Source organism: Humulus lupulus, chromosome 7 (genome assembly GCF_963169125.1).
Source record: "Humulus lupulus chromosome 7, drHumLupu1.1, whole genome shotgun sequence".
In the NCBI taxonomy this organism is placed as follows: domain Eukaryota; kingdom Viridiplantae; phylum Streptophyta; class Magnoliopsida; order Rosales; family Cannabaceae; genus Humulus; species Humulus lupulus.
This window is the reverse complement of record NC_084799.1, coordinates 91,567,443-91,590,486: the sequence shown is the minus strand read 5'-3', so window position 1 is coordinate 91,590,486 and position 23,044 is coordinate 91,567,443. Positions and strand designations below refer to the sequence as shown.

The following is a 23,044-nucleotide window of genomic DNA, read 5'->3' as shown; positions in this document are numbered from 1 at the left end:
GCTACAACTGTTAAATATCCTAGACTGAAAATGGGAAGAGATTGCTATGGACTTGTGGAGGGGTTGCCTAAGACCACAAAGCACCATGATTCAGTCTGGGTAATCAGTATATAAGAAGTGATGAGAGAGAAAACAATGACATAATAAGTGATGAGAGAGAAAGTGATATTAGAGAAAGTAAGGAGAGAGAAAGTGATGTAAGAGAATTAAGGAGAGATAAATTAATGAGGGAGAATGTGATGTGAGATAATAATAATTAAAAATGTTATGTGAGAAAAAAAATTGACAAAAAAAAATTGAGAACAACTGAAAACAACTTTATGTTGTTCTCAAAATTTTCTGTTTTTTGTAACTTTGTTTTTAAAAATTGTTTTATGAAAACAATGTCAAACACCCTTCATTGTTTTCAGAAAAAGTTTTCAGGTTTTAAAACAAAAAACAATTTTTTATTTAAGGAGTCAAACACCCTCTTAATCACTAAGAATTAAGATTGAATTGACCTATGGTCAACGTTGTGATATGGTTAGATTAGATAATAATGATACTTACTTATCTTGTCAATAATAAATATCGATCCAGTCCAATGTACGAAAATACATCCGATCTTATCTACTTGGTCAATATCCTGGATGTACATCACACCAGATGTGTAAGTAGATCTTATCATAGATTACCCAATCAGTAAAAATCTAGTGTACTGATTTAATCTTAGGACAAAATGCTTTTGAACATATAGTTACAATTATAATCCACTGTGACTGAGTCACTATAGCTGTAACTATACATATGTTCGTGATTTTATAAATATTTATATTAATAATAATTAATCATGTAATAAAACATGTAAACAACGCAATTTGATTGAACAAAATGATTTCTGCTACTTTATTGATAATGAATGAATTACATAAGAAATTTGGTTTTATAAGGGCATAAAACCCAACAGTTTTCAACATTTTTCTACAATAAAAATTACTTTTCGTATAGATTTTTGTGCGCCCATTAGTACTTGCTTGTTAACTCTCAGTCAAGTACCTACGTGGTTGCATTTGATTGGCCCAAAGTAATTTTAATTCTTTAAATATTACAATTTTCTTTTCAAAAATATAAATGATGTTGTTAACACTTGGTTATAATAAACTATGTTTTATTGTGTGATTTGTTAAGGAAGATGGTATGGGAAGGATTCTTGAGATAAGGAGGCTAAAAATAAGATGATGACTTAGAGAAATTTTTTTATGAAAATTTGAGAATAAGAATATTATTCAAGAGTGTTTTTCTCTTACAAACTTTCTGCACCCTCCCCCTTCTATAGTGTTTGTCTCCTCTTATTTATAGGGGAATTTTTTTGTATTTCTAAGACAATCCCATTAAGGTTTTACATTTAATAAGATTAAAGTACAAGTTGGTCAACTTTTTTCGTTGTATGATAGACGTTTTGGGGAAGTATATTGCATCAAAGATATGCTTCTAGGGAAGAGTTGCGAGTCAGAGGCATTTTCTTAGGGAAGTGGTATGCTATCTGATATGTTGCATGGTGTCAATGGGATCCCCGAGATATTGCCATTCACCTCTTCTTGTGAGAGTGCATGTACCTCCCTTTGAGTTCTTCTAGTGACACGAGGTGGACCATTTTTAGCTAGTGGTAGGTTTATGCTATAATCCTTCCCGTGACACTACAAAAAAATAGACATTTAATGGCTACATGGGGGAGACATTGTAGACATTTAATGTCTCCCCCTAGGGGAGACGTTGTTGCAGGAGCCATCTAAGTTCGATATTTATGCATACTAATCAAGAACTTCCTATGACCCATATAACATTTTTTTCAGGAGTGTTTTAAGTACTCAGAACATGTTTTTTATTCACAAACGGGACAAGCCTTATATCCTTTCACACTAAACCCAAATAAATTTCCATAAGCAGGAAAGTCATTGATAGTCCACAACAATATAGCTCTAAGATTGAATTCTTCTTGCCTATACGCATCATAAACCTTAACCACTTCATCCCACAAAGTTTTCAAATCATCGATAAGTGGCGACAAATATACGTCGATGTCATTACCAGGTTGTTTAGGTCCCGATATCAACAATGTCAACAAGGTCAATTTTCTCTTCATGCTCAACCATGCGGGTAGATTGTAAATGACAAGCATAACAGGCCAACAACTATACTTACTACTAAGAGAAGTGTGTGGATTAATCCCGCCAGTCGAAAGACCTAGACGAATATTACGAGATTCATTTCCAAAACAAGGCCATTTCAAATCAACCATCTTCCAAGCTAGGGTGTCAGCTGGATGCCTTAATTTATCATCATTTATTCTCTCATTAGTATGCCACGATAAATTTTTAACTTGTTCAACATTTCTAAACAATCGAATGAAACGAGGAATAGGAGGAAGGTACCACAAGCTAGGGTGTCAGCTGGATGCCTTAATTTACCATCATTTATTCTCTCATTAGTATGCCACGATAAATTTTTAACTTGTTCAACATTTCTAAACAATCGAATGAAACGAGGAATAGGAGGAAGGTACCACAAGACCTTGGCGGGTACTCCTTCCTTGACATCATCACCATTTCTTTTCTTTTGCCATCGTGACACACCACAAGTAGGACATATTTTTGCATCTGCAAAGTCATTCCGATATAATATGCAATCATTAGGACATGCATGAATTTTATCATATTGCATGCCTAATGAGCATAATGTTTTCTTTGCTTCATAAAATGAAGTTGGCATTTCATTACACTCTGGAAACAAATCATTCAAAAAACAAAGTAGATAAGTCATCCCTTTATCACTCCAACCATGTTTAGCTTTCAAATTGTACAACCTAAGGAGTGCGGATAACTTTGTAAATTTTTTACAACCGGGGTAAATCGGTCTCTCAGCATCACTAAGTAGTGTCTCAAACTTATCTGGGTCTACTCCGGATCCATAATGTGCGTCATCAATCATATCATGTAATGCATCACATTTCTCCTCTACTATATTCCTCCTTACTTCATTGGGTCTACTTGGTGGAGTTGGAGCGACATCCATTCTCTCCCCAGGCATATACCAAACCGTGTAACTTTGGTCAATTCCATTGAAAAATAAGTGTTGTTTGATCTTACTAAGATCCATTTTCCTTACATTTCCACGCTAAATACATTGGCAACGAGTAAATTTTAGGCCTTTCACATTTTTCGAACAAAATATTAAGAATAAATCGACTCCATTTTTATATTCCACGGATAACCTATTTGCTGACATCCATTTTCTATCCATATCTTCTCCTTTGTCTATGAAAAATTAAACAATAAAAACTAAATAAGCATACGACCGAGCACATGAAAAATTGGGCAGCATTTCTTCTATATTAGTAACCTAGCCATCCGTCAATTTTATCAAATCCAATCAAATAAGCACAATACAATTCAAATATAATAACAGAATACATAATTTTAGACAAAATCGGACAGCATTTCCCCTATAATAGTGATCTAACCATCTGTTAACAACAAGTCAAACAATTCAAACAGCACACAATAAGTTTCTTCCTTATAGCTTCGCAGCACACAAACAAATTTTCCAGAACCTACTTTACTAAAACACAGTTCTTAACCTTTTGTTATCACCACAACACACAATTTTAATCTTAGAACATACTTCACTATGGATGAATATTTAAGATATTCAAACTCCTCTAACAAAAATTTAATAATACTAAAATAAGAAATAAGATAATGTACGTACCTCTTGCTATTAATAGTCTTAGATAGCAAATTTACTTCACTTTGCAATGCACTTTCCTATTCAATTCATAATCTACAAAATTAAGTTAATTAATAAATAAAATATTACTAAACAAATATCACTAAATAATTGGATTGACAATAACTTATTCTTGCAATTTTAGAAACTTAAAAACCTCAAATGTGTGCTTGAAATAGAAATTTTGAGGCAAAAATCTCTCTAGTTAAAACCACAACCTACAAAATTAAATTAATTGATAAATAAAAAATTACTAAATAAATAAAAATACATAATATATATAATCAACCTACTTCAATGTTAATAAAATATTTAAAATATATTTATACAAATATATATAATTTTTTAATTAAATAATAATATAAATTAAAAAAATCATAAACATAAATACATGAATTACTTATATATATACATACAATTTAGTATGTAAATTAAAATTAAATTATTTTCCTTATTTTAGATATATATATATATGTTAATACTTAATCAACCTAAAAAGTTAATTAAAAAAATTTACAATTTTCAGATTAAATAGTAAAAAAAATTAAAAAACAGTAAATAATGTGATATAATATTAATATCTCAATTATATATGTCAAATCTTCATTAAAATTATTTTTTAAACTTTAAACAAATATTTCTAAAATCCTAAAATTACCCAAAACTGCAACATATACAAATACCCTAAAATCCCATCATTAACCAACTATAATTAAAGAAAATAAAAAAAAAAAACATTATTTTGACCATTATACATTAATTAAATCTTAGAAACATACCAAAAATTGATTTTTGGAGATGAAAATCATCCAAAACCGGAGATTGAGTTCGCCCAAAATCACCAGAAATCGCTCTCTTCCGCCTCTGGTTCGTGTGGCTCGAGAAAGAAGGAGGTGCAATAGAGTTATATATTGGTGAGGCCTCTAACATCTCCCCTGGGAAGACGTGCAGACTTCCAACGTCTTCCCTGGGAAGACGTACAGACTTCCAAGGTCTCCCCTGGGAAGACGTCCGATGTGGCACGTCTTCCCAGGGGAGACATTGGAAGTTTGCACGTCTTCCCAGGGGAGACGTTGGAAGTGTTCACGTATTCATTGGGGAGACGTTAGAAGCCTCCCATTGTCAGACTTATATATATTTAATTATTTTATTTCGATTTTTTAATTTATTCTAAATAGCATCTCCCACTACTTTTAATGACTTACACACTTAGTCATAAACAAGAACTTTTGATGACTTACACCCTTAGACTTGAAATATCCCTGATTACTTTTAATGTCTTACACCATTGGTGTAAGTCATTACAGAGAGTCATTAAAAGTAAAAATTGTTGTAGTGTGATGATTTCTCACCGAAGATATTTGAAGTGAGGTCTTTCTCATTGGTTGCTCATGCTGAAGTATTTTTCCTTAGACGCGGGAGATCGAAATTGCTTTCTAGCTTATCTCGTTGATCTTCTTCCTCATGCACGCTTTGGTTCGAACGTCTCAATCGACATTCTTGTTTAGCGTGATGTGTTTAACCTTCTTAAATGAAGATCCAAAGTTGATGCTCTCTGGGTTGTCTAAGGAACTAGTTACGATGGCTAGTTGCGCATAATCCAAGGTCTAAGCAAGTGGATAGTTAAGGTGTATGAGCCCACTTTAGGACTATATGGTTTCTTGTGGGGAGCCATGGCTTCTCTATGATGCCTTAGTGGGTCTCGTATATCCTGAAAGGACTCAAAAGATTTTTTCTTTGTTTCTGATATTTTTTGGGTATAACAAATGTAAATTAATTAATTTTTTTATAAGAAACCTAAACTAAATTAATTCAATTTTTTTTTATAAAAGTTTAAAATTTAATCAAAATCTATCCATATTTTTGGATTATTATTTTTTGTATCGTTTCTTTTTTAAAATTTATGTGAGATTTTTAGTATTAATTTAATCAAAACATATTTTGTAGTAAGCTTAGTTTTTCAATTAATAAAATGTTCTTCATTTACAATCAATTCGTTTTTCCAATACTAGTCTTCTTTATATACAATCAACCAAATTTTCACAAACTAGCAAAATCTAATTACTTCAATATATTCATTCCTAACCCCCTCCTCTAAAAAATCCTAATACATTTGTTCAATCATTAACCATCCATGTCTACCATCATACACATCTTCCCACGTTGTCCCTAATAACTGCGACATTGTTGTTTCATCGTTGTGCAGGTCTTATGAATATGAGAGAGGTGGAGAATAATTAGTTTGAAAGAGGTGGAAGAACTGGAGAACCATAAAGAAAGAAAGGAAGAAGAGGTGGAAGGATAAAGAAAGTTGGAAGAATATAATTAGTTTGAAAGAGGTGGAAGAACTGGAGAACCATAAAGAAAGAAAGGAAGAAGAGGTGGAAGGATAACGAAAGTTGGAAGAAAAATTAGGGATTTAGTTTTAGCTTTGATTTTATTTGTTTTGGTTTTATTATTTTAATTTTTGATTTTTTAAATTTTAATTAAGTGATATTTTAATTTTACTTTTGATTTAAATTCATATATGTTAGTTTTGATTTAATTTTTTGGTTTCTAAAATATTTTAGTACATTAATTAAATTAAATAAAATTACATCGGTCCTCCAATAATAGCATGCTACTTATGTCCTTTTTGGATGAGACTTAAAGTACAAATACCAAATGTCAAAATATTAATGGAGTGTATTTTTTCCATTGAAAAAAAAAATCTAGATAGCTAGATATTTAAGTGAAATATTTAATATAATTTAAGTATTATGATCGCAAATATTTTTTTCAAAAGTTTATATACCATTTAACAAAATAAATCGCATACAAACACTTGCTATAGTTTTTTTTTTCAGGTCACTTGCTATAATTATATATCTATGTACATAGGTGCTCACATTTGTCTATGGTTTGAGAAAATTTGTTAAAAAAATAATAAATATGGTGATTGGGACTTAAATATAATCAATAGCTTTACTAAACTTGATGAGAATGAAGATAGTTAGAATTAAAGAAAGATGTATATATGGAATTAATGAGTTGACAATGAAAATTTGATGAGAATGATGATAGATGTAAAATTTTGTAAGAATTTTTCTATAATACAATATTATATATATTAGAGATAAAAAAATATATTTAAATTGAAAATAACATTATTTAACCCTATTTTAATTTTAGAGTATCTTCAATGGAGAGCTATAAAAGTGGTGTGCTGCCATTTTTTTTTAGCAAATCTTGATAAAATGAGACTCCAATGTGATGCAAAATGTTTGTCAAATTTAGCACATGCTTAAAGTTGTGCTAAATTTGGCACAAAATATAGCATTAGCCAAATTTAGCCCAAAATAAATGTCACATTTTTATTTACTCTTTTTTCACTAATTAATGTTGTTTATATTAATTTAAAGCTTTTTAATTTTTAATTTATTTTTTAATAATTTTTTTATATACTTTCAATAAAGATTAAATGACTTTGTTGACTTTTTAAGTTAATTTGCACTAAATGCATTGGAGGACAATTGCAAAAATTGGGACAAATATAACATTAGTTTATTTTTTATGCCAAACCTAGCACACAATTTACACCATCTATTGAAGATGGTCTTATAGGCTTTATCAAATATTTGCAGTTCATCACTGAAACTAAGTATTAATATTAAGTGAGATATTCAACAAGTTAGCAAGCAAGTACAAACTACAAAGGGCCTGCTATTTGGGTACTCCAACTAGACGGAACGTGCGGCACTTGCAGACTCTTCAAGCTAGCAACTTAGCCTACAACACACACCTACAGGCAAACAAACTCAATGGTTAGCCACATACACATCTCGGACATGCAACGGGCAATAACGAAGTATGAGCAAGCATAAAGCAAGTCATTCCTAGGAACGTCCACACAACACAAAGCACACAACAAGGCAAGTGGCACGCAATGGCCCAACGAAGATAACAAACAAGTAACACACAGGCAACAAGGAAGCACACAGGGGCAAGTATGGATAAATATTGTTTTATTAATATATAGCATTGATAGGGCAAGGGAGTACACAGCTTTGGCCCCTATCTGTTGATGGCCATGGTGCTTCCCTAAGTCACCAGGTCACCTCCCCCTAAGGAGCCTTCTAGGGAAATAAGGTCTTCCCAGGAACATATATGATTTTTGTCTGGGAGACATATGCATAATTACAAAACTGCCACTACCCTATCCCATGAGGTTGCTTGGTGCAAGACTTGACTAATGATCAAGCACCAAGGCATGATCACTTACAAAATGGCCCCATGTGGGTGTGCCAAAGGGGCATCATGCCACACGTTGCAACCCTCAAGAACTCTGATCTGTAAAATATGCACGCAAGTATATGTGGTCGTATCAAGTAATAAATTCCAAAAGAATGGATATAGTCCCACAGAGACTATTAACGAATTACCAATAATCGTTCCTTACTTTCTATTTGGCAAGTAAAATCAAGATAAATAAATCTAACTATAACCACAATTTAAATAACTAAAAACAAAACAATTAATCAACGGATAAAAATCAATAATAAAAAGAATTAGGGTATTAACTTCGTCAACTTTTAATTCTACTAATTTTATTAATCAGTTCTAAATTTCTTTCTTCCTATTCTAATAGCAGGTTAACATAAGTCGATTCTTATTATTTTTCAAGATATAAGATCTCAACCTATATGCAGGTTTTCTACATCTCTGTAATATACTTAAACATATAGCAGGCATTAAGCATAGAAACCTAATTAATATGCAATCCATACAGGTACTTTCGTCCAATATGTAACCTATGTCTATATAACGATAGCATATTCAATTCTTATCTTTCAAATTTTTAATCAAAATCATAAATCAAGGGAATATTGATCAGATTTTTACTAGCATTAAGAAAACATTTGATAAAGGACTTTTAGGCTCGTTTATAGTCTAGTTTTTAGGAGGATTTTCATTAGTTTAGGGTTATTTTATTGCAGATTTATGTTTGTTTGTTCATGTTTTAGATTTTCAATGCTAAGATGGTGAAAAGAGTGGAATGAAGTGAAAGTGGAAGAAAATCGAGTTATTTTGGAGAAAATCGAGTCATTCGGGAGCAAGAAGTCCAAGTAATCTTTCTATGAATAGCGCTACAACGCTAGCATAATGGCGCTACAGCGCTATAAAGACAACTTCAAGGCATTTGTTTCTGTAAATAGCGCTACAGTGTTATGCAAGTAGCACTACAACGCTTGAAAATCCTGAAGAATATTGCTACGGCGCTATAGACCTAGCGCTACGACACTGGTTGGATAGTTTTTACGAGGATTTGGTTCTATTTAAAGCGCTATAGCGCCCAAACTCTAGCACTACAGAGGTGTGACGCAATTTTTGAATTCTAAGCCACTTTTACAAGGGAAAAATGGTATTTTCGCTTATGGGCATTGGGAAACTATTTAAGTGATATTATTCTGCGAATTTGAGGAGGCTGGATTATTTTTATAAACCCTAGACTTAGAAAAGACTGCTATGATTATTGTTTCTAGATTTCTTTTTCTGGTTTATTATTTTCTAGATTTCTTCTTCATCTTAATTCTTTAGGTTATTTTCTATGAACAAATATTTGAATGTTATTGTTATTATGTTTGATATGAACTAAACATTTTTATCTATGGTGTTAATGTAGTCACTTGGATTTCTATCTAATTTAATTATGAAGTTCTATTGATTTTTCCTCTCTATTCTAATCTATATAATGTGTGCTTAATGCTAGTAAATACCATATCAATATTTGTCTGATTTATGATTTTGATTCAAAATTCTAAAGATGAGAATTTATTACATTATCGTTAAATAGACATAGATTGCATTTGGACGAAAGTACTTGTATGACTTGTATAGTAACTAGGTTTCCATTCTTAATGTCTGCTATATGTTTAAGTTTATCACAGAGATGTAGAAAACCTGCATATAGGATGAGATCTTATATCTTGAAAAATAATAGGAATCGATTTATGTTATATAGAAGGAAATAAATTTAGAACTGATTAATACAATTAGTAGAATGAAAAGTTTATGAAATTAACACCCTAGGTCTTTTTAATAGTGATTTTCATCTTGTAATTAGTTATTATTGTTCTTAGTTATTTCTAATTTTAAAATTAAATTAATTCATCCAAAATTTGATTGCCAAATAGAAATTAAAATAACAATTATTGGTAATTGGAAAATAGCCTTAATGAGAATGATACTCTATTTATCATCTATATTACTTGAATCGATTGCGTGCACTTGTGTATCAAATTTTCATGATCAAGTTTTTGGCGCCGTTGCCGGGGACTTAATTTCCAATATCAAAGTTAATTGTTTTTTGTTCTAATTTGGTTTTTTTTCTTATTGTTTTACACTTATTCAGATCAAGGTTGTATTGTATTTCAGGAATTATTGGTATATGCGAGGAAGTAGACAAAAGGAAATCATACCAATAGATCTTGAAATTGGGAGAACGTGCAAACATTACCAAAAGATAAAGAGAAGGTTGGACTTTGCCATTGTTGAGAACGCAAATAATGTTGTCAACAACAATGCAAATATGGGTAATGCAGCCGAAGTCGATCCACCATTAAGAAACTATGTACTCTCTAATGTTACGGGGAAGCATTCAAGAATTCGCCCTCCAACTGTTGAGTCAAATAATTTTGAGATAAAAACCCTCAATTATTCTGATGGTACAAAATTGTGTACAATTTGGGGGGTTACCAAATGAGGATCCAAATCTCCATATCACAACAATTTTAGAGCTATGTGCAACATTCAAAATGAGTGGGGTGAGTAATGATGCTGTAAGATTGAGATTATTCCCATTTTCACTAAGGGAGAGAGCTAAGATTTGGTTGAATTCATTACGAGCCAACTCTATAGCTACTTGGGAAGATTTGGCTCAGAAATTCCTTTGTAAAATTTTCCTCCTGCCAAGTCAGCCAGAATAAGAGAAGAGATAAATAACTTCCATCAGCTCGATGGGGAGTCTTTATATGATGCATGGGAATCATTTAAAGAGTTGCAAAGGAAATGCCCACATCATGGAATAGAGAAGTGGCTGCTTGTTCATACATTTTACAATGGTTTGGGGGGAAATACAAAGACAATTATAGATGCAGCATCAGGAGGAGCGTTTATGAGAAAAAGCGCTAATGAAGCATATGAATTATTGGAAGAGACGACCATGAATAATTATAATTGGCCTACTGAGTGTGAGAAGAAGAAAGTATCAAGAGTCTTAGAAGTTGATACAATTGCGTTATTAACCACTCAAGTTGCATCTCTAACCAAGCAATTGTAGCAAACTAATCTCGCCGCACAAGTAATGCAAGTACAGAATGTCATGAGTAGTGAGATTTGTGGGGGACCACATTCTTATAAACAATGCCCGAGCACAACTAGTTGCTCAACAGATGTGAATAATATTCCTTTGGAACAGGCACATGTTATTGGTAATTTTTTGAGACCTACACTCAACACTTACACCAATTCCTATACTCCTGCTTGGAAAAATCACCCTAATCTGTCTTGGAAAAATAATGATGGGTTATAACCGCAGTATCCACAATATCCACCTCAACAACCCCTAATAACCTGACTTATGGACTACAATCTAGACTATATTATGATCCAAACCCATGCCCATCTCATCCACCACCACATCCTCAAATGAACCCACCAACAATTCAACCAGACCAATTAAATCAATTCATGACAGAGACAAGGTCTTCAATCAGGAATTTGGAGACACAGATAGGTCAATTGGGTAAAATGTTTTCTAGTAGACAGCAAGGGAATTTGCCTAGTTCCATAGAGGTGAATCCAAAAGAGCAGTGTAATGAAATATCCTTGAGGAGTGGGACTAAGTATGACGGACCTACAGTGGATGACAAGGGTAAGAAGACAGAGGATCAACATGTTACTAGTCCAGAACAAGAGGAGACTGAAGATCGTCCAAAGACAGAAAATCCAAAATACACCGAGCCAACACCAAGGATTCCATATCCGAAACGGTTCTGAAAGGCTAATCTTGACAAACAATTCTCCAATTTTTTAGATATCTTTCAAAAACTACACATTAATATCCCACTTGCTGAGGCACTTGAATAAATGCCAAGTTATGTGAACTTTATGAAAGAAATTTTGTCGAAGAAAAGGAAACTAGAGGATTATGAGACCGTGGCACTTACTGAGGAATGCAGCACGATACTTCAAAAGAAACTGCCTTCAAAGCTTAAAGATCCTGGTAGTTTCAATATCCCGTGTTCTATAGGGGGTTCAGTAGAAACAAAGGCTTTATGTGATTTAGGGGCCAGTGTGATTCTAATGCCTCTATCAATCTTTCGAAGGTTGAATTTGGGATGGCAGATAGATCAGTTAATAATTCTCGTGGAGTGATTGAGGACATATAGGTAAAAGTGGGTAAATTCATCCTGCGGACTTCATAATTCTAGATATGGAGGAAGATGAAAATATTCCAATAATACTTGGAAGGCAATTCTTGGCTACTAGTAGGGCTTTAATTGATGTACAAAAGGGTGAGTTAAAGCCGAGTGCAAAAGGAGGAAGTAATATTTAATGTTTTTGCAGCAATAGAAATTCCAACGTGTTGTAGAGTTGGAGTAGTAAACCAAGGAGAGAACAAGTTGGAAGTCTCTAAGAAAAGATCCATAGTTAAAACTGGAATGTGAAAGGGGCATCATCGGTTAAAAAGGTTCTTTAGTGAAAGGATTAAATTGTTATATGAGCGGGGGAAAGTTCCACCAATTGCTAATCACAATAAATGAGGGCCAACTCATGACACTATGGCTCTCAAGGGCGTGAGGGGAGGACTTGATCCAAGTTGAATTTGAAAGAAGAAAAGCCTCCAGCTAAATGACGTTAAAGGGAGCGCTCATAGGAGGCATACCTATGTTTATTTTTTATTTTATGTTTTATGTCCTTTTTTTTTTATTGGACCAATGTTTTTAGAGATTTTGTTTTAGTTTTTTTTAGTTTTAATTTTGAATTATTGCTTTGTAAATAGTAAACCGTGAAATTTTTTTGAAGTTTAGGTGATTGTAGTGCTGCATCGCGACATTCTAAGTGCTACAGCGCTACAAGCAAAGACCGGATCATTTTTTTTCAAAGAGATAACGCTACAACGTTGTAAATAAGCGCTATGGCGCTCCTAGATGTTGAAATTCCCAGAATAAGAGTGCTACAGTTCTATGCATATGGCATTACGGTGCTAGTTCCAGACTCAATTAGGTTCATTACCCGCAAGCACTACAGCGCTAGATAAGTAGCGCTACAGGGCCCTTTGCCTTCAGAAAATTAAAAATTGAGGGTTTAAAAAAAAAATTTCTCAAACCACATTTTTTCTTTTCTCTCTTTAGTTTTCCCTCATTCTTTCTCCTCAAATCTCCGCCTACCACCCAATAACCTCCATTAAAGCCTCCTCTAAGGTATTTTAACAACTTTCTTCTTCATATTTTCTCTATTCTACAACCCATTACCCATCAATCCACTCTTTTATACCCAAATACTCTCTAGTCAATGTTTTAAAACCTAAACTCAGAAATTGCAAATTTCTTGAAGAAAGTTCAAATTTTCAAGGTGCTTTGGTCAATAAAGCACGTGGAATGAAATCTCAAGGGCTAGTGAGTGTTTTCACTCCTTTTTGTCTCAGTATTATTTCAACACTAGGGGTGGGTACACATCTTGCTTGTCTTTGGGTAGAAATTGGTTTTTGTTGCTGTGATCCTTTGTGTTTAGGTATATTATTTTGTGATATTGGATTTGTAGGGTGATTTAGAAGAAGGAAAGTATATAATTTAAGGGGAGCTGCTGCCGATTTTTTTTTTTTTTTGGATTTTGTGGTGTTGAGTGAATAGGTACTATGGCTCCTAAGAGTAAGCGTAGAAAGTCTAAGTATAAAGGCAAAGGCAAAGCTTCTGCATCTTAACAAATGGAGGAAACACCAGAGTTGGAGTATGATGAAACCAGATTTATTAATTTTTTTAGCTCAAGAACGGTATGAGAGGTTGGGACGAAGGAATGTGATTCCAAAATGTGAGGTGGAATTTAAGAATGAGCTTTTTCAGCATCCAATTTTTGAGTTGGTTAGAGTAAATTTAGTGGCTAGAAAGTGGGATAGATTTATTACTAACCTGGACCAAGCCAATATATCATTGGTTTATGAATTTTATGCCAACTTGAAGGCTAAGCATAATGACAAGGATTTTGTTAGAGGCAAGAGAGTGTCATTCACTGCTGAAGTTATTAATGGGTTGTTTAGTGTGCCACACATTTGCAAGAAAAATGAGGAATATTCTAATTTTTTGAACGGAAACATAGATTATATTGCAGTGGTGGAAAAATTATGTTTTGAGGGCGCGCCTTGGAATTTATCTAGGTCCTTGCCTAAGATTATTTCGTCTTGTCAGTTGAACACAGAGGTTAGGTTTTGGGCTTTCATTGTGTGTACTTAGTTTATGCCAGTGAGTCATGTGTCTGACATGACTAAGGATAGGGTGCTTTTGATGTATGCCCTGATGACTGGTATGTCTGTGAACATTGGGCAGAGGGTTCTGGAGAATATTCAGTTTATAGAAAAGGGCCATACCACTAGGGGATTGGGCCATGGGTCGGTGATAACCATGTTGTGTTATAAATATGGAGTGCCAGAATATGTAACAGATATTTACAAATCCTACAGCAAACTTTATCTATGGCTTTAGTGAAAGATTATCCGAAGCCAATTCTTTATGTGTCGCAGGCAAGAAAAAAAAGCAAAATGTCGTGTTGAAGCTGAGGTGGATGAGACTGAAGAACCGTCGTTGATGGGGGGTCGCCTTGGCCCTCCCATGTAGTATGTTCATGATCGGTTGGACTATCTAGTCTAACAAAATCAATACATGGTTCAGCAGCATCAGATGATGCATTAGTATATGGGGCAGCAATATGAGTACGAGGTGGACCATGTCCATCGCTTAAATACTTTGGTGCATAAATGGTCATTGAATGATACCGACCAGACTTATTTGGCTCCACGATCGCAGTACCCACCTTATCCTTCACAGTCTCCACCACCCTTGCCTCCACCATTTGTTGGGTTTCTGCCGTAGCAGCCGCCGCCGCAGGCTCAACCGTTTGAGGGACCTTTGTCCCAGCCTCCACAGCCGCCATCCTGATGTGGCTGCTCATGTAAGTCTCTTTTCTCATTCTTTATGCACTTTAACATTGGGGACAATGTTAGGTTTTAAGTTTGGGGGAGAGATTTATTTTTAGTGTTATGTTATTTGATACGTTTTTTCAATTTTCAGTTTGATTTTCTAGTTAGTTTGTATTGAGTCATGTTTTAGAGTGTAAATTAAGTTGATGATAAATTCCATTTTAATATGATTGACTGTTATGTTGTATAATCCAAATGAAAAGTTGATGTGCTTCTGAAAAAAAAAATATGTGTGCTTGGTTAGAATACTTTATTTTTTTCACTGTGATCTGTGATTTAGAGATCTATTGCTCATAAATTGCAAATGTTATATTTGAGTTATCTTATGCATATCGAATTTGGATTGTGGATTGAAAATGATTGAAGAAATTCAAGAACTTGGTTGCTTACTATTGAGATGAAATTTGAAACAATACACATTTAGGAAAAGGATATAGGCAATTTTTGGACTGGTTGTACCTTTCAAGCTATCCCTATTAAACTTTATCCTTAGTTAGCCCTTTTGAGCCTTATAACTATTTTCTTGTGAACACATCTTTTTGAGCCTAGCTATGAATTTGATTATCATTTATTCTTTTGACTCATACCATGAGCATGAAAATTATTATGTGGGGAGTGAATGTGTAATGAGAAATTATGTATAATGTGTTATGCAGAAAATTCCTTGTGATTGAGAGAAATAAAAAGAAAAGAAAAAAGAAGTGCAAAAGGATTACACTCCTGAACAGTTATTTATTGAAAAACCTAGGTTTGGGGGAGAGTAATATAAAAAAAATAAGAATGAGTGGTTTGTATAAATTTCTCAATCATTGCACAGAAAAAAAAAAAAGGGTGACAAGGTATGAGTGGTTTGAAATTGCTAGGAAAGTTTGTTTAGTTGGAATGCTTGTGGTATGATTAAACCTAAAATGTTTACAACCCTCTGTAAAGTCCTATTGATTCTTATTTGTGCAGTTGTTTATATTAATGGAGAATAGTAAGTGATGCATGCATATGAAATAACTTGGTTATGTGGTTAGTTGGTGAGAATTTGGTGTGCATAAGGTGGTTCAATTATTTTATTTGCAAGTTATGAGTAAAAATGAGCTTTGGTATTAATAAATTGTAGTGAAGGGGTGAATTATTTTTACTGAAATTCTGGATTAATATTTTAAATGGCATGTCGTTTTCCTGAGAAATATATGTGCATAGCAGTCTTGAGTGTTGGAATTGGTTGGTTATGTCAAATTGGTTTGTTTAGGTTTAAGTCTAGTTAGATTATTTACTCGAGGGCGAGTAAATGATTAGTTTGGGGGAGTTTTAGGCTCATTTATAGTCTAGATTTTAGGAGGTTTTCATTAGTTTAGGGTTATTTTATTGCATATTTATGTTTGTTTGTTCATGTTTGAGGTTTTTAATGCTAAGATGGTGAAAATAGTAGAATGAAGTAAAAGTTGAAGAAAATGGAGTTATTTTGGAGAAAATTGAGTCATTCAGGAGCAAGAAGTACAAGTAATGTTTCTGTGAATAGTGCTACAACGCTAGCATAATGGCGCTACAACGCTATAAAGACGACTTCAAGGCATTTGTTTCTGTAAATAGCGTTACAGCGCTTTAAAATCCCGAAAAATAGCGCTACGGCGCTATAGACCTAGCACTACGATGCTGGTTGGATAGTTTTTATGAGGATTTGATTCTGTTTAATGCGCTGTAGCGCCCGAACCTTAGCGCTACAGCGCTGTTGACGCGATTTTTGAATTCTAAGCCACTTTTACAAGGGCAAAATGGTCTTTTCACTTGTGGGCATTTGGAAACTATTTAAGTGATATTATTCTGTGAATTTGAGGAGGCTGGATTAGTTTTATAAACCCTGGACTTAGAAAAGACTGCTGTGATTATTGTTCCTAGATTTCTTTTTCTCGTTTATTATTTTCTAGATTTCTTCTTCATCTTAATTCTTTAGGTTATTTTCTATGAACAATTATCATAATGTTATTGTTATTATGTCTGATATGAACTAAATATTTTTATCTCAAGTTTAATGTAGTAATTTGGATTTCTATCTAATTTAATTATGATATTCTATTGATTTTTCCTCTTTAATCTAATCTATATAATGTGTGCTTAATGCTAGTAAATACCTAATCAATATTTTCTTGATTTATGATTTATGATTTTGATTCAAAATTCAAAAGATGAGAATTTAATATGCTATCATTATATAGATATAGGTTGCATATTGGACGAAAGTACTCGTATCACTTGTATAGTAATTAGGTTTGCATGCTTAATGCATGCTATATGTTTAAGTTTATCATAGAGATGTAGAAAACGTGCATATAAGATGAGATCTCATATCTTGAAAAAGAATATGAATTGATTTATGTTAACCTGCTATTAGAATACAAGGAAAGAAATTTAACACTGATTAATAAAATAAGTAGAATGAAAAGTTGATGAAATTAACACCCTAGGTGTTTTTAATAGTGATTTTCATCTTGTAATTAGTTATTTTTGTTCTTAGTTATTTATAATTTTAAAATTAAATTCATTCATCTAAATTTTGGTTGCCAAATAGAAATTAAAAAAAAAATTATTGCTAATTGGAAAATAGTCTTTGTGGGAACTGTACTCTATTTATCATCTATATTACTTGAATCGATTGTGTGCACTTGCGTATCAAATTTTCATGATCAACATTATATAGATTAGACTAAAGAAGAAGAATTAATAGAACATCATATTAATATTAAATAGAAATCCAAGCAACTACATTAACCCCTAGATAGAGGTGTTAGTGCATATCAGACATGACTAAAACAACAAAATAATTATTTAGAAACATAAAATGTAAAGACTTGAAGAAGAAATAAAAAATATGAAAGTGCAGAAAAAATTGTCTCAAAATCAAATTTAATCTCTAAGTTCGTAATTAAAATCTAACCTCCCCCTAATTAAACCCTAAAGTATGAATTTATACCAAAAAAAAAAAACATGATTTCCTCTTTTTTTCATAGGCGGGTCGCGACTTGGCCTTTCCTAGGTCGCGACCCGTGTCTTTTTAAAGCTCTTCAATATCTAGTTAGCCCTCTAGGCGTCACAACCCTCTAAACCCAGGTTGCGCCTCGCCTCTCCATGGACCTCCTGGATTCGCCTCTGACTTCTTCTAGCGCCGCGACTTATAAGAGCAAGTCGCGGCTCCAATTCTGTCCAGCAACCTTCAGCCTCTAACGTGACTAGAGTTGCGGCCCTTAAGCCTATGTTGCGACTCTAATTCTATTTTTTTTCTAGATTTTAACCTTTTGACATCCTTCCTTCATCGAAAACTTATTATAACTCATCCTTAGCAACAATTTGAGTCAAACAACCACCAACAACTCAATTTTTCTACCATTTCCTCTTCTTTTATCATTTAACTCACAATTTAATGCACCGGCCTACTACAAAAACAAACAAAAGCGTAATCTTGCACAAAACAAACATAAAGTCTCAAGATTACCACAAAAACACACCCTAAAACGACAATATAATGGAGTTATCAAACTCCCCCAAACTTACTATTTACTCTCCCTCGAGTAAATAGCACAACAATAAACAGACTCGACTAAAATCCTAAACAACAAACACACTTGAATCAAACCAACAACAATAATTCACGCCTCAAGCTATGATGACTAACACACTTTTATAATCTTCATAAAAATCAACTTATAATCCAGAATTTCAGTCAAAACATTCTTCCAATTCACTTAAGTCCAAACAAAAATAAAAGCTCTCAAAATCATGATTAATAAATAAAATGTATTCGAATCAATTCATGCTCACTAATTTTTTTTTCATTACAATCAATTAATATCATTATCTCATAAGCTTGCTATACTTACTAATATTCACTAATGTAGAAAACACATGCTCAAAAATCAATAGGACTTTTATAGCTTATAATTTAAAGGGATTAGGTAAAGGTGGATGAAAAAGTCATTTAAGCTCAAAATATACCATAAGCACTCAACCAAACAATTCAACCTTCATCCACTCAAAAAAAAAAAAAAATACAATCCTGAATTTCCCAATATTTCTTCTTTTAAGAGAGAATTCATAAACTAATTTTTTTCTTTTTTATAATGATACTACACTCCCCTAAACTTATTCCTTCGTATTGATAATTGGAGTGTAGTTCATATTCAATATACTTTTTCTTTCTTTCTCTCTCAATTTTTCTTCTTCTATCGACACAAATTTCCAAATATAAAGTCCATTACAAACCATCCCCTAATCACTTTTCATATGCTCATGGTATATCAAAGGGAAAGAAAAATAACAAAGCTTCAAATAAGCTCAAAATAAGTGTCAAACAAAAAGAATCAAATTAGGCTCAAAACTGGGTAACTAGAGATTAAATAAATCAAGGTTAGCTTGAAAGGCACAAACGTTCCAATGAATTGCTTAAATCATCTTCCTAGGCATGCATCATATAGGATTTCGTCTCAAATAGCAAGCAGGCAAGTTCTAGAATAATAACATTTTCATTTTCAAAATTCAGCAACCATAAAAAAATTTCAATTACACAAAATTTATTAAAAATCATGATTATGCTCTCAACTATTTAAGTGAATCCATGTTAAACATGGAAAGAAATATTCAACCAAGCACACATATTTTTATAGCTTCATTTCCATTCAATTTATACAACACATCATTCAATCATATTATCATTGGCTAATGATTATCAACATGATTCAACTAACACTCTAAACAACTTAAACAAAACAAAACTTAACACAAACAATAAATTCCTTCCCCCAAACATAACCTAAACATTGTTCCCAATGTTAAAATAAAAGCTAAGGAAAAGAAACTTACCTGACACCTCAGACTACTGAAAATGATACAGATCAAGATTGTGAATATAATGGAGAAAGAAAATTCTCAGGTTAGCTAATAATTCATTATGCTGGAGCCCGAAGTAGCGCTGCAACTTAAATTAGTCTCATATTTAATAAAAATTAAAATCAAATAAAGATAGATAAACAGAATACTAAAACTAAAATGTTCATAATCCAAAACTTAACTAAAACTAATAAAAAAATTGTAAATAAAAGATTGGAATGCCTCCAAATGAGTTGTCGTTAACGTCATTTAGCCGGACGCTTGTTTTCTTTCATATTCAACTTGGATCAAGGCCATCCCTCACATCCTTGAGAGCCATAGTATCATGAGTTGACCCTTGTTTCTTGTTATTATAAATTGGTGGAACTTTACCACGCTCATGTAACATTCTAATCCCCTCACTAAAGAAACTTTTTAAACGATGACACATTTTTCGCATTCCACTATAAGCCATGGATCTTTTCTTAGAGACATCCAACTTGTTCTCTCCTTGTTTTAACACTTCAACTCTACAACAAGTTGGAATTTCCGTTGCTGCAAAAACGTTAAATATTACCTCCTCTTTTCACACTCGCAGCTTTAACTCACCCTTTTGTACATCGATTAAAGTCCTACCAGTAGCCAAGAATGGTCTTACAATAATTATTGGAATATTGTAATCTTCCTCCATATCTAGAATAATAAAGTATGCTGGAAAGATGAATTTATCCACTTTCACCAATACATCCTCAATCACCCCACAAGAATGTTTGACTGATCGATCTTCCATCTGTAAAGACACGGTAGTAGGCCGAGATTCTCCCAAATTAAACTTCCTAAAGATTGATAGAGGCATTAAATTCACACTGGCCCCTAAATCACATAAAGCCTTTGTCACCACTGAGCACCCTATAGAACATGGGATATTGAAACTACCAGGAGCTTTAAGCTTTGTAAATAGTTTCTTTTGAAGTATCGCACTGCACTCCTAAGTAAGTGTCAATGTCTCATAATCCTCTAGCTTCCTTTTCTTTGAAAAAATTTCTATCATAAAGTTCATATACCTTGACATTTGTTCAAGTGTCTCGAAAAATGGGATATTAATGTGTTGCTTTCGAAAGATATCCAAAAATTTAGAAAACTTCTTATGAAGCTTATGCTCTTTCCATGGCCTCCTAAAGTCTCATGTACTTACTAGTTCACTTGAGAAAATCTTCCATGAAGTCACAACTCTTCTTCAGTAAACTTGGCCACAATAGAGTCCAAACTCAAAGACTAGAAAATACTACCATTAACTTTTCATCCTCACTCACGCGTCTAGCATGGGCTGCCTCCTTGTTAAACTTCTTTATGAAATGTTTAAGCAGTTCCTCAAGTATTTCTTCATGATAGCCTAGGTTATACATACCCTAGGTACACCCAAAAAGTGTAAAGTTTTCTTCTTGAAACTTCATGAGAACATTTCCCAATAGTCAATTAACCAAGGCCCAGACTTATTGAACCACTGGTTAGCAGTTGTAGTTTTTGTGTAATATTCAAAACACAAGTATATATATGTAATCGTGAACAAGTAATATATTGATATATATGAGTATCACTCCATAGAGATTGATTATTAATTACCAATAATTAATTTCTATCCTATTTGGCTAATGAAAACTTGAATTTCAAGAAACAGAAGAACGAAAGCAAAATTAATTAAAATAATAATTTAAACGAATCAAGAAATAAAATAATACAAATTAATTCAATAGATGTCGTCTAGGGTATTTAGTTTCATAATTTATCTACTCTATTATGTTGTTAATTCAAATTTTTACTACTCTTCTACCCATTGTAATAGTGGGTTCACTACATCAATTCCTATCATACGAATCTTAACCTATATGTGATTTTTCTACATCTTTGTGATAAATTTTAACATATAGCAGGCATTAAGAACAAAAATTCTAAAAGCTACACAAACCATACATGTATTCTCATCCAATATGCAATTTATGTTTATTCATCTATAGCATAATTAATTCTCACTTCTCATATTTCGAACTAAAATTATAAATCATGCAATATATGGCCAATCAATTACAAGAATTAGATATAAATTGAATAAATCACAATAAAGAAGAAGAAATCATAAAAGTTGCATTAACTAATAATAGAGTATCAAAAGATTACATTAAAACCCTAGAAAAGATGTTTAATTCATATTTAGAAAGGTAACGATCAAGGACATATTAGATTCCATAAGAAAAGAGTAGAATAAATAATATAAGATATGAGTTAAATTTTAGATCTTCTTCTCTTGTTATCCTTTGCTTCCAATGAGTCTTTAGGGTACCAAAAACTAACCTAAAACATTCTAATAAGACGTATTTATAGTGCCACAACTTTTGAGTGATGAAATACCAAAAATACCTTTCAAAAACTCAATTTTTTTCTCTGTCTACGTCAAGCGTGGTCGCACTACTATTAGGGCACAACTATGGTGGACAAAACCCTTGCTTCATCACTAGCATCTTGCCTTCTCTTTTTCTCTGCCTACCCATTGATATAGTGAGATCTCTTTTCTAACATAATATTTTCTTATCTTTATGATGGATGATGCTCTCGATTAAAGATAAATTTTATCTTGTATTTTTCTTTTCTTTCTTTTTTCTTTCTAATAAGTTATACATTTGATGTGTAGATGTAAATTTTGTTGAAGATATAATCTATTAAAAAGACTTATAGTCTTAAATCTGTATGGCTTTCACTCTTTTTTTTTATGTGTGGTTTTTTTTAATTAGTTATGTGATTTCAAAATCCAAATATTACAATTTTTTAGGAGTTTTCTCCTCCAATTAAATACTACGTTTCTTTGATATTTGAGTATGTAAAATTATGGCAAGTTTTTAAAAATATTAATTTTAAAAAATTAATGATTAAAAATATGGTTTTACCATATGTGTATGTTTTACTTAAATTATTTTTAAAAAGTCATACTTTATATGATTTTGTTTGGCAATTAAGTTTTAAAAAATTTCATATTCTCACATGTGTTAATTAATCCTCCAACAAAAAAAATATATTAAACAAGAATAATTAATAAACTAATTATATAAAATACACTCAAAATTTAAAAAAAAAGTTATATGACTCATTTAAATCTATATATTTATATATACTAGATACAAGTAACGTGCAATATGCACGTTTGTT

The 23,044-nt window shown here is 32.4% G+C and overlaps 1 non-coding gene across 1 annotated transcript; it reads right to left on the bottom strand.

Moving 5' to 3' along the window:
• Positions 1-10,723: 10,723 nt before the first annotated feature.
• LOC133793161 (small nucleolar RNA R71) lies at positions 10,724-10,830 on the bottom strand. Its single transcript, XR_009874619.1, has one exon. It is a non-coding gene; the product is annotated as a small nucleolar RNA R71 (small nucleolar RNA).
• Between the last annotated feature and the right edge of the window lie 12,214 nt (positions 10,831-23,044).